General features: G+C 36.5%; 1 pseudogene; it reads right to left on the bottom strand.

Annotated features, from left to right (window-relative positions):
* Positions 1–5,605: 5,605 nt before the first annotated feature.
* LOC125472206 overlaps positions 5,606–14,166 on the bottom strand; it is a 112,055-nt pseudogene continuing 103,494 nt past the window's right edge.

Below are 14,166 nucleotides of genomic sequence, written 5' to 3'. Positions count from 1 at the left end.
AGGATTTGGTTTTTAATTGCATGACTGTTAAAGAAAGTTACAAATATGGTGGAAGTTTCATATGCTCTTTGGTTAATACTTTGTTGTAGTTGTCATTTACGAATTCACATGTAATCACAAAGAAAAAAAATCAGTTTTTGTAACATACTTGAAGGAAGAAACTCATACTAACGCTACAACCCTATGAGACTTGAGCTTATTCTTTGTTTAGAGCGTTATTAATCTGTGATATTCTTGTTTTCTAAAGTCGTTGCATGATCTCATTATTTCTTTGCTTGGTTGCTTCTTAGAGTGTTTTTTTCATCATTTTAGTTCCAAATACTAGAACTCATGCTTGTTTCGTTCAAAGCATAAAATTGATTGCATAACAAATAACAAGATGAAGGTGTTTAGTTACCACCAGAGCCAAAAAGCCTTATCCCTTTCACATGTATTGTAGGTTTAACCCCTTTTTTAGCCTTTTTTAACCTATTTTCCTTGTTAGCTTGCATTATCCCTAACTAGCTAGTATAGGAACATCCATATCCTTGTTCTTAAAGAATAGTGAAGCATGACTTATTGGGAATTCCTTTTGATCTACGGTTTGCAGAAAAACGAGTGTGGGGGAAGGATTTGTTCTTTTGAATCCGATGAAGTAGTGTTTATATTTTATGTTTTGAAGAAAGAAGAAGAAAAAAAATTGAAAAAAAAAGAAAACAGAAAAGAAAAGGAAGAAAAAAAAGTGTTGAAAAAGAAGAAAAAAAAAAGTTGAAAAGAAGTGAGAATGAGTTCATAAGTGTTGGTTGTTGAGGAAGGGTCCAAAAATATGAATCTAACACTAAAGTTGTACAAATCTCCCCTTTGTGTTTATAGTTGGGTGCTGCAAGCAAAAGTTGAATTCTAAGTGTTGATTTCCTTACTTTGCTTGCTATCACTTTAAGAACCTTTGTTTATCCTTAACCTTTCTTTGTTAGCCAATACCGTAGCCCCATTACAACCCTTGGACTTTTATCTTGATTGTTCTATGATTTGATATGTGGAGTTTGAAATTGGTACAAGCATATGGAATCCCTGGTTCTCGCTTCTAAGTAGTTGCATTCCGTTCATGAGATTATATACATGTTTGTATTAATAATCCCAGAAAGTGCCTTCTTTGTTATAACATACGTGAGTGATAGTCTACATGTTTACATCGATCCTCTCACATATACTTAGTATAAGAAGTGTAGTCAGAAAATCTGTGTGAAAATAGAGAGTACATCCATTGAGGAATTGAGTGAATTCCCTAAGGCATGTTACTACTTTCAAATGTTGTTTTAATTGATTAAATGCGAGTTAGTGATGTGATATAAACTAACACACAAATTAAAACCCTCTTTTTGATAGTTGTAGTATGTGAAAGTAGGGATCTTTCTAGGCCGGGGATTAGAAGGGGGATTAGAAGGGATGCTAATCTACATTTATTTAACTAAAAAACAGAAAACTAGACTTAAACAACTCAAAACAAGCTAAATTGACTCAAATAACACAAAATTAAGTTAAATTGATTCAAAACAGGAACTAGAGAGAAGTTTGGACGAAAATTAAACTAAAAAGACTCAGAATACTGAATGGGGGTTGTTTTGACGAATTTTAACTAAGACTAAGTAGTTGCAGAAACAAACTAAACGTTGCACGAAATTGGGCGAATTAAAGGGTGAAAGGCTAGCTAGAAGGTCCTTCCCCACACATGACACATATGCATACAAATCGATTTCCAGTTATTATTCCTATAAACCATGAATGACAATGCCCCAAATTAATTATGAACAACATTAATTAACTCTCAGATTTTCCTAATTTCATTGAATTGGACTCAGTGACACAATCAAATTATTCTTATCAAGTTCCCTATATGAACTACATAATAGAGATACATATCAAAGATCATTAAGTTCTATGAAAATCATAAGCATTGACAAGGCATTCGTCTATGAACTGCATGATACTCCTGCCATGGATTCACTTAACACAATCATGACTAGTGATTTCCACTACTTATAAATATAAGTTCATAACTATTAGGTGAAATTCCCTTATATTTTAGCATCAGATTCATGCATGCAAACTAAGTGTGCACCCTTATTCAACACACAAGAATAAGTCATCAATCAAACAGATAAGTAAATCGTATTCATGTTTTACGAAACAATAACTGGAGGAAATCAATTCATATCAAATATATGTTCATGGCTTTGAATTCACCTCTAACTAAAACGAAATTAGTTCCACATGTTTGCAATTAAACAAAACCAATCTAATTTAAACATTGAACTAAAACTAAGGATAGAAAGAACCCAGAAATGCTCCAGCACCCCAATGGCCTTCGATGGTAGGTCATGGCACAAGCTCTTCTTCTCCTTCCTTCCTTGCAAAGCTGCAGCACAAAGTGTATTTTTCTGATTTTCTCTCTAAGGTTCTCCCCTTTTTGTGTGACATAAAATATGTATATATAGGCTAGGGTTCACGGCACCAATCCTTGGAGGACAAGGATAGGGCACGGCACAAGTCCAGAAGGAAAAGGACTAGGGCAGTTCGGCATAAACTTAGGGCTTCTAGAAAAGGGGTATTGTGACAAGTTTCTAGAAGGAAATGGGATAAGATAGGTGACAGAAATCTAGGGCAGAGGATAGGGCTTCTAGAACCAGATATTTAGGTGATTTAATATGAAATTGATTCCCCTTTGCAGTTGGAATTAAGGTAGGAAAAGATTAGGATAGGATAAGATAAGGTAAGGTTGTATAAGGTTTGGATAAGATAAGGTAATTTGGATAATGTTTCCTTATTTTTAGCTGATTCCTTATCTTCCAAGTCTTGAATTAATTTCTCCAGATGTTAAGCACATTCCTAGCCTCTTTTAATCTTCAAAAACGTCCATCCACCTTGCTCCATGCATGTGCTATCCATTCCAAGCCCAAAACTGCTCTAAAATGCTCCAAATTGCCTTTTCTTGCCAACTTTGCCATTTGGACCTACAAACACACGAAAATGGCTTAAAACACTCTAATAAATAGAAACTAACTAAGTAAATGCAAGGAAATAGGCTAACAAAGTCGCATAAATATGCTCTTATCAAATTCCCCCACACTTAGCTTTTGCTAGTCCCCTAGCAAAACAAAGAAAACAAAACCTAAACCTTCCAACAATAGCCTCAGGGATTTCCAATGGAACATGACATGTTCAAAGTCACTACTCCCACAGATTTTAGCTATCCCTACTCTCAAGCTTATACTTAACCACAGTCACCACTCACTAGCTTGCATTTAATCAATTAAAACAACATTTTGAATGTAGTAACATGACTTAGAGAATCCCTCAATTCCTCACCGGATATACTCTTTATTTTCACACAGATTTTCTGACTACACTCCCTATACTAAGTATATGTGAGAAGATTGATGTAAGCATATAGACTAACACTCACATATGTTATAACAAAGAAGGCACTTTCTGGAACTATTAATACAACATGTATATGATCTCATGAATGGAATGCCACTATGAGATCGGAATGCCATTACTTAGACGCGAGAACCAGGGATACCATATGCTCGTACCAATTTTAAACTCCACATATTGAAACACATAACAATCAAGATAGAAGTCTAAGGGTTGTAACGGGGCTAAGGTATTGGCTAACAAAGAAAGGTAAGGATAAACAAAAGTTCTTAAAGTGATAGTAAGCAAAGTAATGAAATAAACACTTAGAATTCAACTTTTCATTGCAGAAATCAACTTTAAGCACCCATGGGAGATTCACACAACACTTAGGGCCGGATTCAAACTTTTGAACCCTTTCTTCAACAACCAATACTTGTGAGTTCAATCTCACTTATTTCTCAACTCTTTTTCTTTCTCAACTTTTTCTTTTTTTTTTTTTTTTTTTTTTTTTTTTTTTTTTGTTTTTCTTGCCCTTTCTCTTTCTTTGGCACACTGAACGTACATCCTCATAGATTTTCAACGAAAAAGCTTCCCCCACACTTGTTTTTCTGTATAATTGTAGATAAAAAGGAATTCCCTCTAAGTCATGCTTCACTATCCTTTAAGAACAAGGGTATGGATAGTCCTATTCTAGGCTAGGTAAGGATAATGTGGCTAACAAAGAAAATAGGCTAAATAAGGCTCAAAGGGGTTAAACCTACAATACATATGGAAAGGGTAAGGCTTTTTGGCTCTAGTTTAACTAAAAAACTTCATCTTGTTATTTGTTATGCACTCAATTTTATGCTTTGAATGAAACGGGCATGAGTTCTAGTACTTGGAATTAAATGATGGAAACGCATTCTAAGTAGCAACCAAGCAAACAAATAATGAGATCATGCAATGACATCACAGGTTAATAACACTCCAAATAAAGTTTAGGCTCAAGTCTCTCAGGGTTGTAGCGTTAGTTTGAGTTCCTTCCTTCAAGCATGTTACAAAAACTGATTTTTTTTCTCTTTGTGATTACATTTGAATTCGTAAATGATAACTACAACTAAGCATAAACCAAAGGGCATATCAAACTTCCAACCATGTTTGTAACCTTCTTTAACAGTCATGCAATTAAAAACCAAATCCTCATCATTGTGTTGGAAGGTACCCTAAGACACAAACAAACAAACAAAAACGACTTTTTTTTTTTTTTTGGTTTTTTGGTATTTTCTCAAGCTTTTTCGAATTTTATTTTTTCAAAATTTTTGGATTTTCTGTTATAGGACACATTAAATTCAAAACAGAATAAAAACACTTAAAAACAATGAGTAACAATTTTCAGAAGTGATAGGTGATAAAATTCGAAAATAAGTCATGAAAAGCATTCTATTTACCCCCCCCCACCCCCCACACTCAAACTAAACATTGTCCTCAATGTTTCAAAAGTAGACTCACACACAAACAATCAAACAACGCAACTAAGAAACATGACAATTATGGCAAAGTAAAAGCAATAAAGAGTAAGGTTAAGGAACACAAATCTGGTTTTGGACCCGGAGATTCCTAGGTCTTCTTTATTTAAACGCATAGACTGCCTCCCAAGAAGCGCTTGCTTTAACGTCTTCCAGCCGGACGATACCTCCATTTAAGCTTTACTAGGGCCAACGACATGGAGGGGTGCATCCTCCACGACATGCTTCTCAAAATACTCATAGTAACGCTTCAAATGGTGTCCATTCACTTTGAATTCATGTCCTATCTTTAAACTTTGAATTTGGACTGCACCATAAAGAAAGACATTAGTAACAACAAAAGGACCAACCCATTTAGAACGCAACTTACCTAGAAACAAATGAAGGCGAGAGTTGAAAAGCAACACTTTCTGCCCTATAGAGAACGTATTATTACGAATCATCTTGTCAAGGAATGCCTTCGTTTTCTCTTTGTAAATATGAGCGTTCTCATAAGCCTCGTTCTGAATCAATTCAAGTTTCATATGAAGACCAGCCACATCTATGTACATATTGAACGTCTTGACCGCCCAATGCGCTCTGTGCTTCAACTCAACCGAAAGATGGCATGGTTTCCTATAGATGAGCCGAAATGAAGATATCCCAATTGGTGTTTTGTAAGCTATATGATGCGTCCACAATGCATCATTTAAACGCAAGCTCTAATCCTTTCGAGTTGGCCCAACTATCTTCTCTAAAATCTGCTTCATTTCTCGATTAGAAACCTTAGCTTGCCCACTTGTTTGAGGATGATAAGGCGTTGAAACCTTATGCATGACATTATACTTCTTGAGCGGTGCCTCGATGGTTCGATTGTAAAAATGGGAACCCCCATCACTTATAAGTACTCTTGGCATTCCAAATCTGGCAAATATGTTAATTTTAACAAAAATTTGCAACCACTTTGGAATGATTAGTACGAGTGGCTTTTGCTTCCACCCATTTCGATACATAATCAACCGCAAGTAAAATATAATTGAAACCATGAGATGAAGGAAAATGACCCATGAAATCGATACCCTAAACATAAAAAATTTGGGGCCTACGGTATTTGGTCTCTTGGACCTATATTCCCTGTTCTTTGACAACGATCACACATTATGCAAAAAGTTCTAGCATCCTTAAATATAGTAGGCCAATAAAATCCACTTTCTAAAACTTTAAGGGCTGTTCTTTGAGTGCCAAATTGACCCCCACATGTATAAGTGTGACAGAAAGTTAAAATCGAATTAAACTCAAATTCATGCACACACCTACGAAGAATCTAATCAGGGTAATATTTCCACAAGTACGGGTCATCCCACACATATAATCGTGCATCCTTTTTAAGTTTATCATGTTGGTGCTTGTTTAGGGTGCTTGGAACTTGTTTAAACACCAAATAATTCAGTAAATCAGCATACCATGGCTCACTTACTTCAATAGACAGCAGCTACTCGTCTGGGAATGCTTCTAGGACGGGAAATGGCTCCTCATCGTGTACCAAACGGCTCAAGTGGTCAGCCACCACGTTCTCACTTCATTTCTTGTCCCGGATTTCGATATCGAACTCTTGGAGAAGAAGCATCTAGCGAATAAGCCTTGGTTTGGCCTCTTTCTTTGTGAGTAAATATTTCAAAGCTGCATGATTAGAATAAATTATGACTTTAGTTCCAAGTAAATAAGAACGAAACTTATCTAAAGCAAACACAACAACAATGAGTTCTTTTTTAGTGGTGGAGTAGTTCAATTGAGCATCATTCAAGGTCCGGGAAGTGTAGTAAATGACATGTAGCTGCTTGTCCTTCCTTTGTCCCAAAACAGCCCCTAACGCATAATCTGAGGCATCGAACATAAGCTTAAAAGGAAGACACCAATCTGGTGGAACTATGATGGGTGCCGAAGTGAGCATCTCCTTGAGGTGATTGAAGGCCTTCTCACATTCTTCATCAAACACAAATGGCACATCCTTCTGTAAGAGTCGGCATAAAGGTGTAGAGATCTTCGAGAAATCTTTGATAAAACGTCTATAGAATCCTGCATGTCCAAGGAAAGAACGAACCCCACTCACTAAAGTGGGAAAGGGTAAGTAGCGTACAAGATCTATTTTTGATTTATCAACTTCAATTCCCTTTTCTAAAACTATATGACCTAAACTATGCCTTGTTTTACCCTGAAGTGACATTTTTCCCAATTTGAAACAAGGTTAGTTCCAATGCATCGTTTCAAGATTAATGTAACATTAGCTAAATAATCATCAAACGAATCACTAAAAACACTAAATCATTCATGAAAACTTCAATAATCTTCTCAACAAAAACTGAAAAGATACTTACCATGCATCTTTGAAAGGTGGCTGGTGCATTACATAAACCAAATGGTATTCAACGATAAGCAAAAGTACCAAACGGACAAGTAAAAGTAGTCTTTTCTTGATCACCTGGAGCTATAACAATCTGATTATATCCCGAATAACCATCAAGAAAGCAATAAAAAGAATGAACGGCTAACCTTTAAGCATTTGATCAATGAACGGCAAAGGTAAGTGATATTTCCTCGCGGTGGCGTTGAGTTTCCTATAGTCAATGCAAACTCTCCAACCTGTTTGGATACGAGTGGGCACAAGTTCATTCTCTGCATTCTTCACCACAGTGACTCTAGATTTCTTTGGAACAACTTGAATCGATGAAACCCAACGACTATCCGAAATTGGATAAATTACTCCACAATCAAGAAGCTTGATAATCTCTTTTTTCACAACTTCCATCAATGGAGGGTTAAGTCGACGTTGAGCCTCTCGAGTTGGTTTAGCCCCTTCCTCTAGAAGTATGCGATGCATGCATGTTGTAGGACTAATTCCCCTGATATCGGCCAAAGTGCATCCAATGGCTATTTTGTACTGCTCTAACACCCTAGCCAATTTCTCCTCCTCTTCTGCCGTGAGTGTGGAAGAGACTATGACCGACAAGGTGTCTTAGTCTCCTAAGAAAACGTACTTCAAATGATTTGGTAATGGTTTAAGCTCGAGGGAGGGTGCCTGAATCACTAACGGTAACAACTTATTAGTAGTAACGGGAATTGGAATTGGGATTGAAGGCTTACCAACATGCTGTGGCAATGATTCAAGGGCAGCCACCATATGGTTGTTTCAAGGGCATCCCCATTTAGGTCTTCAAGGTATTCCTATGCCAACGAATCAAATACATCAATAGAAAAATAAGAATGATCGTCTTTAGGATACCTTATAGCTTCAGAAATGTTAAAATCAATAATCTCGCCATCAAATTCCATTGTTAATGCCCCCTTGAACACATCTATCTTGGTGCGGGCTGTTTTCATGAAAGGTTTCCCAAGTATGATCGGCAATGGTGTAGAATGGGCCGAATCTTCCATGTCAAGCACATAAAAATTTGCAGGAAATATCAAGTGGTTAACCTGCACCAAAACATCTTCCAAAACTCCTTTCGGATATGCATTAGAACGATCAGCTAATTGAATAATAACACTATCATTTTTAAGCTCTCCTAGGTTCATATATGCATAGGTAGAGTAAGGCATGACATTAATGGAAACACCTAAATCTAGCATAGCATGTTCAAACTTAGTATTGCCAATAACACAAGGGATTGTGAAACTACCTGGATCTTTGCATTTAGGAGGCAGTTTCCTTTGTAAAACTGCTCAAACATTCTTACTTACCCATACCACTTCCTTGTTCGAAATCATTTTCCTTGTTGTGCAAAGCTCTTTCAAAAATTTAGCATACTTTGGAACTTATTTTATTGCATCAAGGTGTAGGATATTGACTTGTACTTTCCTGAAGGTTTCTAGAATGTCTTTTTCATTCTCTTCTTTCTTAGATTGCTTGAACCTGCTAGGAAAAGGCACATTTGGTGGAATAGGGTTAGAAAGAATTGAATTTGAAACTACCTTACTTGAGTTGGACGGCTTAGGGTCCTTAGGTAGCTGCGGTAGGGGTTGTTGTACCCTTGTCATGGCTTTGGCATCCTCCTCTTCCTCGAGCAGCACTTTTTCGTCCTCCTTTTAACTTGATTTGGACGTTTGTGGGTTGGTTCCAACCTCCTTGCCACTTCTCAATGTGATAGCCTTAGCGGCTTCAAAACCTCCCTTCAAATTTACAACGATTGAACTAGATAGTTTGCCTTATTCCCTACATTGTCCCATGAATTCCGCTATCTGCCCCATTTGATTCTTCAATTCGCCCATCTCTTTTGCTTGGTTTTGTAAGCCTTGCGTCAAAGAAGTTAGTACTTGAAGAATTTTATCATTATCCAATGACGAACCTGAATTTGGTTGGGCAGATTGTAGTGGGAGTTGTGGTGGTGCGAATGGCCTTTGATAGAGTCCCGGAGGTGGCTGTCTATATCCGCCTTGTCGATGAGTTTGTTGAGGTTCCTTCCATTTCATATTTGGATGATCTCTCCAACCCAGATTGTAGGTGTTAGAGAATGGGTCATGCCTTGGTTGGTTTTGGCTTTGATACCCTATGGCATTAGCACTTTCCGATCCTCCATTCTCTATCAATTGAGGACATTGATCAGTGGAATGTCCTTGCATAGTGCACACGCCACAAACACTTGTTCTTTGCACTTTGGATCCATCAACAACCTGTGATAGAAGAACAAAAAAATTAGCCATTTGAGATTGAAGTTTGGAAATTACACTTACTTCATTCACTTGGGTTTACCATGGGAGGTCCCTTTGTCCAACTCCCTCGTATTGTTGTGCATTCAAGGCTCGATTGGCTATTAGGATCTTGGCAGCAACTGGGGTTTTGTCAGCCAAAGCACCACCTGCCAAAGCATCTAGCATTTGTCTTTCAATTGGAAGAAGTTATTTGTAGAAATATTGAATTAGAAGCTCTTCCTTCATTTGATGTTGTGGACAAGATGCAACTAAGGTCTTGAAATGCTCATAATACGCTGGAAAGGATTCTCCTTGGCCTTGTTGAATTCCACTAATTCTCTTCCTCAAAAGAATGACTCTTGAAGTTAGGAAGAATTTCTCTAAGAATGCTTTCTTCATACTTTCCCCAGAAGTAACGGTTCCAGGTGCTAATTCAAAGAGCCAATCCTTAGTCTTTTCCAAAAGAGAGAATGGAAAAGCTTTCATCTTCAGAATATTGCCATCCACGTTGATTGGTGTCATGCTCGAACATACTACTTCGAATTCCTTCAAATGATTGTTCGGATCTTCCATGGACAACCTATGGTATTTGGGAATATGATGCAGCAAACTGGACTTTAATTCAAACTCATCGGTCTTGCCTTGAGTCGCCCTAGGGTATTGAATGCAAATAGGCACGACATTGTCCAATCCCGAGGCTGAAAGTTTCTTGATTGTTCAATTGTCCACAGCCATGTCTTGTGCTTCTTCCTCTTCTGCCTCCAATTCGGATTTAGAGCTAGAACTAGGTGGATTAGGTTCTGCTTGCTACGTCTTCCTTCTCAAAGTTCGTTCAAAATCGTCGTCAAACTCCAATATATGTGCACGAACAGGTTGAGAACGTCAAGTCTAAACTAGTACCTAAGACAAAGAAAACAAAATAAAACAAAATCAGAAACACAAGAAAAATAGAAAAATGAAACAAAGGGAAGATTAGCAATTTTACTAATCCCCTACATCGGCGCCAAAATTTGATGTGATATAAACTAATCCCCTATATAAGGGAATTTCACCTAATCGTTATGAACTTATATTTGTATGTAGTAAAAGTCACTAGTCATGATTGAGTTAAGTCCTTGGCAGGAGTATCATCTTTTCATAGTTACAAATGCTTTGTCAATGCTTATGATTTCCACAGAACTGAATAATCTTTGAGATGTATCTCTATCATGCTTTTCAAAGTTAGGGAACTTGAGAAGAATAATTTGGTTGCATCATTGAGTCCAATTCAATGATCTTATAAAAATCTGAGAGTTAATTAGTGTTGTTCACAATTAATTTGGGGCATTGTCATTCATGGTTTATATAAAGAATAACTAGAAATCGATTTGTATGCATATGATTCATGTGTGGAGAAGAATCCTTTAGCAATCCTTTCGTCCATATTTCATTCACAACTTAATTTACTTGCTACCTTTACTTTGTTTTAATTAAATTCGTCCAAAATCACCCCCAGTCATTGTTTTGATGTTAGTTTAACTTAGTTTTCAGTTTTATAAGTTTAATTTGTGTTCATTAGCATCCTTTCTAATCCCCAAAATAGAACGATCCTTGCTTACTCGTACTACGATTGCATAATATATAAAGGGTTTAATTTGTGTGTTAGTTTCCACCACATCACTCATGAAGATCATGTTCATAGTTTAATGGTTTCACATGAAAGTCTACTTTAACAAATTCATTTGCTGCAAGAAAACAAAAAATTATATCGAGAAGCTAATTTGAAGTTGTCTTTTGAGTTGGATAAGGCTTCATACAAGTTATACTGTCTATCTATATGGGCTGAATCTTTAGGAAAAATACTCTCTATTGAAACTCAATGTGAAAGTATATATGTGCTTGCTTGTGATGGAAGCAGTTCAAGTTCCATGGGTGCCAACTCACATGCTTTTAAGGAACTCCCTGCGGTATCTCCTTTGGTTGACTCTACTTCAAGGACTAGGTTTGTTCCCAAATGTCATCATTGTGGTGATTTTGGCCACATTAGAGCTAGGTGTAGAAGACTACATCTGGAAAGTAAAAATGATCAAAAGGAACAAGTGGATCATTTAACCATAGAGGTTAGCAGAATGTCCAATATTGTTAATTCTTCAAGCTCAAGAAATGTCAAGTCAAGTTCAAGTGGTTTTTAACGTGGATTTGGGAAGTGTTTGATTGCTCAAAGTTCAACATCATTCTCTTGGCCAGACATCTGGCGCCTTGACAGTGGTTGCTCTCATCACATGATCAGTGACAAAGATGTTTTTCTATCTCTCGTACCATTCAAAAGTGGTATGATTGAGTTTGGTGGAGGAGACAAGGCTGAGGTTATTGGAAAATAAGTGGTGAGAATTCCAGAACTGCCTATGCTTGAAGACGTTTGCTATTTAACTGAGTTGTCAACTAATCTTCTTAGTATTGGTCAACTCTGTGACGCAGTTGCTAACGAAGTTTGTTTTTCCAAGATGAGTTATAGAATTGTTGATAAATGTGAAAAGAACATATTGGTGGTTCTAAGATCAAAGGAGAATTGCTATACAGTTGTTGCCTCTATGTGTGATGATTGCTCAGGTTGGAACATTGATCATTATGAACAATGGTCCAATGTGGACAATTACAAGTCTTCGTCTTTGAATGCTACTTGTGTGAACCTTGTATCTTTGGAAGACATCCTACTACATCTCACACGACATGAATTGCTCTGATTTTGCCAAAGCCTATTATCCACATAATGAAATTTCAATCATTGAATTACCAATATTAAATCATGGTAAGATGCCTCTCATATTGATTACTGGAAGCATTACAACACCAAGGTATGCTTCTCTCCTACTTATGAGTGCAAATTCTTTATATGCCTTGTTGGATTACATCTTTCTAATGTGGTTTGTCCTTCAAGTTGATGATCTTGATTTGGTTTCTGATGTGCTTTCTGATCATGATTATGAACTGGTTGTTTGGATGAATGTTGTTAAATATTATCTTCTAAGTGTCTTGGGAATAACTATCTTGCTTTTAGGAGGTTTCTGCAAAGAAATGTTTTTGTTATAAACTTGGTGCCATGTGAGGAACAGCCAGTTGTGTATTTCACAAGTCTTTTCGAAAATTGAAGACGCAAATCTTCGATGGTTGATTGACTTCTGTGCCTTTGACTGAATAGGTTGAGTAACCTTGCTTCCATTTTGTTATTCTTCTGCATGTTTTTTTTCTTGATTTATGTCTGTCTTGTCAATCAACTCATCTGGTTAAGTCTGTGTGTCACTTTGTGCATTTCATCATTGTCTCACATGTTGGCATTTTGTAAATTAACCTTGATTAATTCTTTCTCTATGATGTCGAAGGTTTTCCCTGTTATGGCTAATAGCATTTGAAAAATCTTTGTCTCACTTGACAAAAGCACTTGTTAATTTAAGGGTTAGGCTTACTTTGGTCTTCATTGAGGTGTAGTGTTAATTCTTCTTTATAAATTGGGCTAAGTGTCCTTTCCAATGCAAAACACCACCTAGTTTGTCTCTCTTTGTGCTCAGACTCTCTCAAAGGTAACATCATCTATCTGAGCTTCAATTTCTTCATACATGAGCAAAGCTCTCAAAAATTCAAAAGGAGAAGAAGAGAAAGTTTTAAAATTCTCAAAAGTAATATCTCATGCAATGTGATGATCATTCAATTCTTCTCTCCCTATCTTAAGAAAGACTCAAAATGTGTCTTTGTTTGTCAAAGTGCAATTCTCACCAATCTTATCAATGGTCATGTGCTCCATATCTCATTTGCCAACTTAAAAGGCTTGGTTCTTCATTGTGAGTATTTTTGCATTTAGATATTGGCTCAATTTATGTTGCAAGGGTTCTATCTTAATCTTAATGGGTTATTAAAAGTTTTTTTTTAGCCATTGAGTTAATTCTTTGCTTAGTTACATGAAACTTTGATTTTAAGATGGCTATCACCAATCCCTTTCCTATACCTTGACACATTATGGATAATGGTAAGAACAAGTGTTAATCTATGTTGTCTTGTACTTGTGGGACCCTAAAAGACTTGTTCTTGAAGTATTGCATTTCATGTTTCTTTTCAAATGTAATTACTTTCAAATATAAAAATTAAATTTGTCTTGGAAGCTTGGTTATTGAATAAGTTTCATACTTGAACTTTCTCTGTGAATTTCCCAGTTAAATGTAGCTTAAATGATAATAGGTTTGTAACTGTAGTGTGTTTTCTCTTGTTTTTGTGTTGTAGTCTCCCTCGGTTACATCTCGTTGCACTTAATTAGTTTTCTTGCAATTATTTTCAACATTCTGACTAGTCACATGGTCCAATCAGAAATGTGAGGTTCATTTAGAGTATTGTTGTCTTTTCACTATCTGTTTTTAACTGGTGCATCTCATCCATTGGTTTTTCATCGCACGACTTAGATTTCGTCAAATGTCCTAGATTTTAACCTTCTCTTACCTATATAGGTTTTTACCTTACTTCATTTTGTGTTGTTTGCTTTAAGATCCATTTCCCTCATTTCTTAAACTCTCAATCCATCTCATTAGAAAATTTTCCTTACCACGGCCGGCAACATTGCTTCTGCACATCC

The sequence above is a fragment of a genome, unplaced genomic scaffold, assembly GCF_019419815.1.
Source record: "Pyrus x bretschneideri cultivar Hongxiangsu unplaced genomic scaffold, Pyrus_bretschneideri_v1 Contig67, whole genome shotgun sequence".
Classification (NCBI taxonomy): Eukaryota; Viridiplantae; Streptophyta; class Magnoliopsida; order Rosales; family Rosaceae; genus Pyrus; species Pyrus x bretschneideri.
The sequence above is the reverse complement of the archived record's forward strand: the minus strand, read 5'-3'. Positions and strand labels throughout refer to the sequence as shown.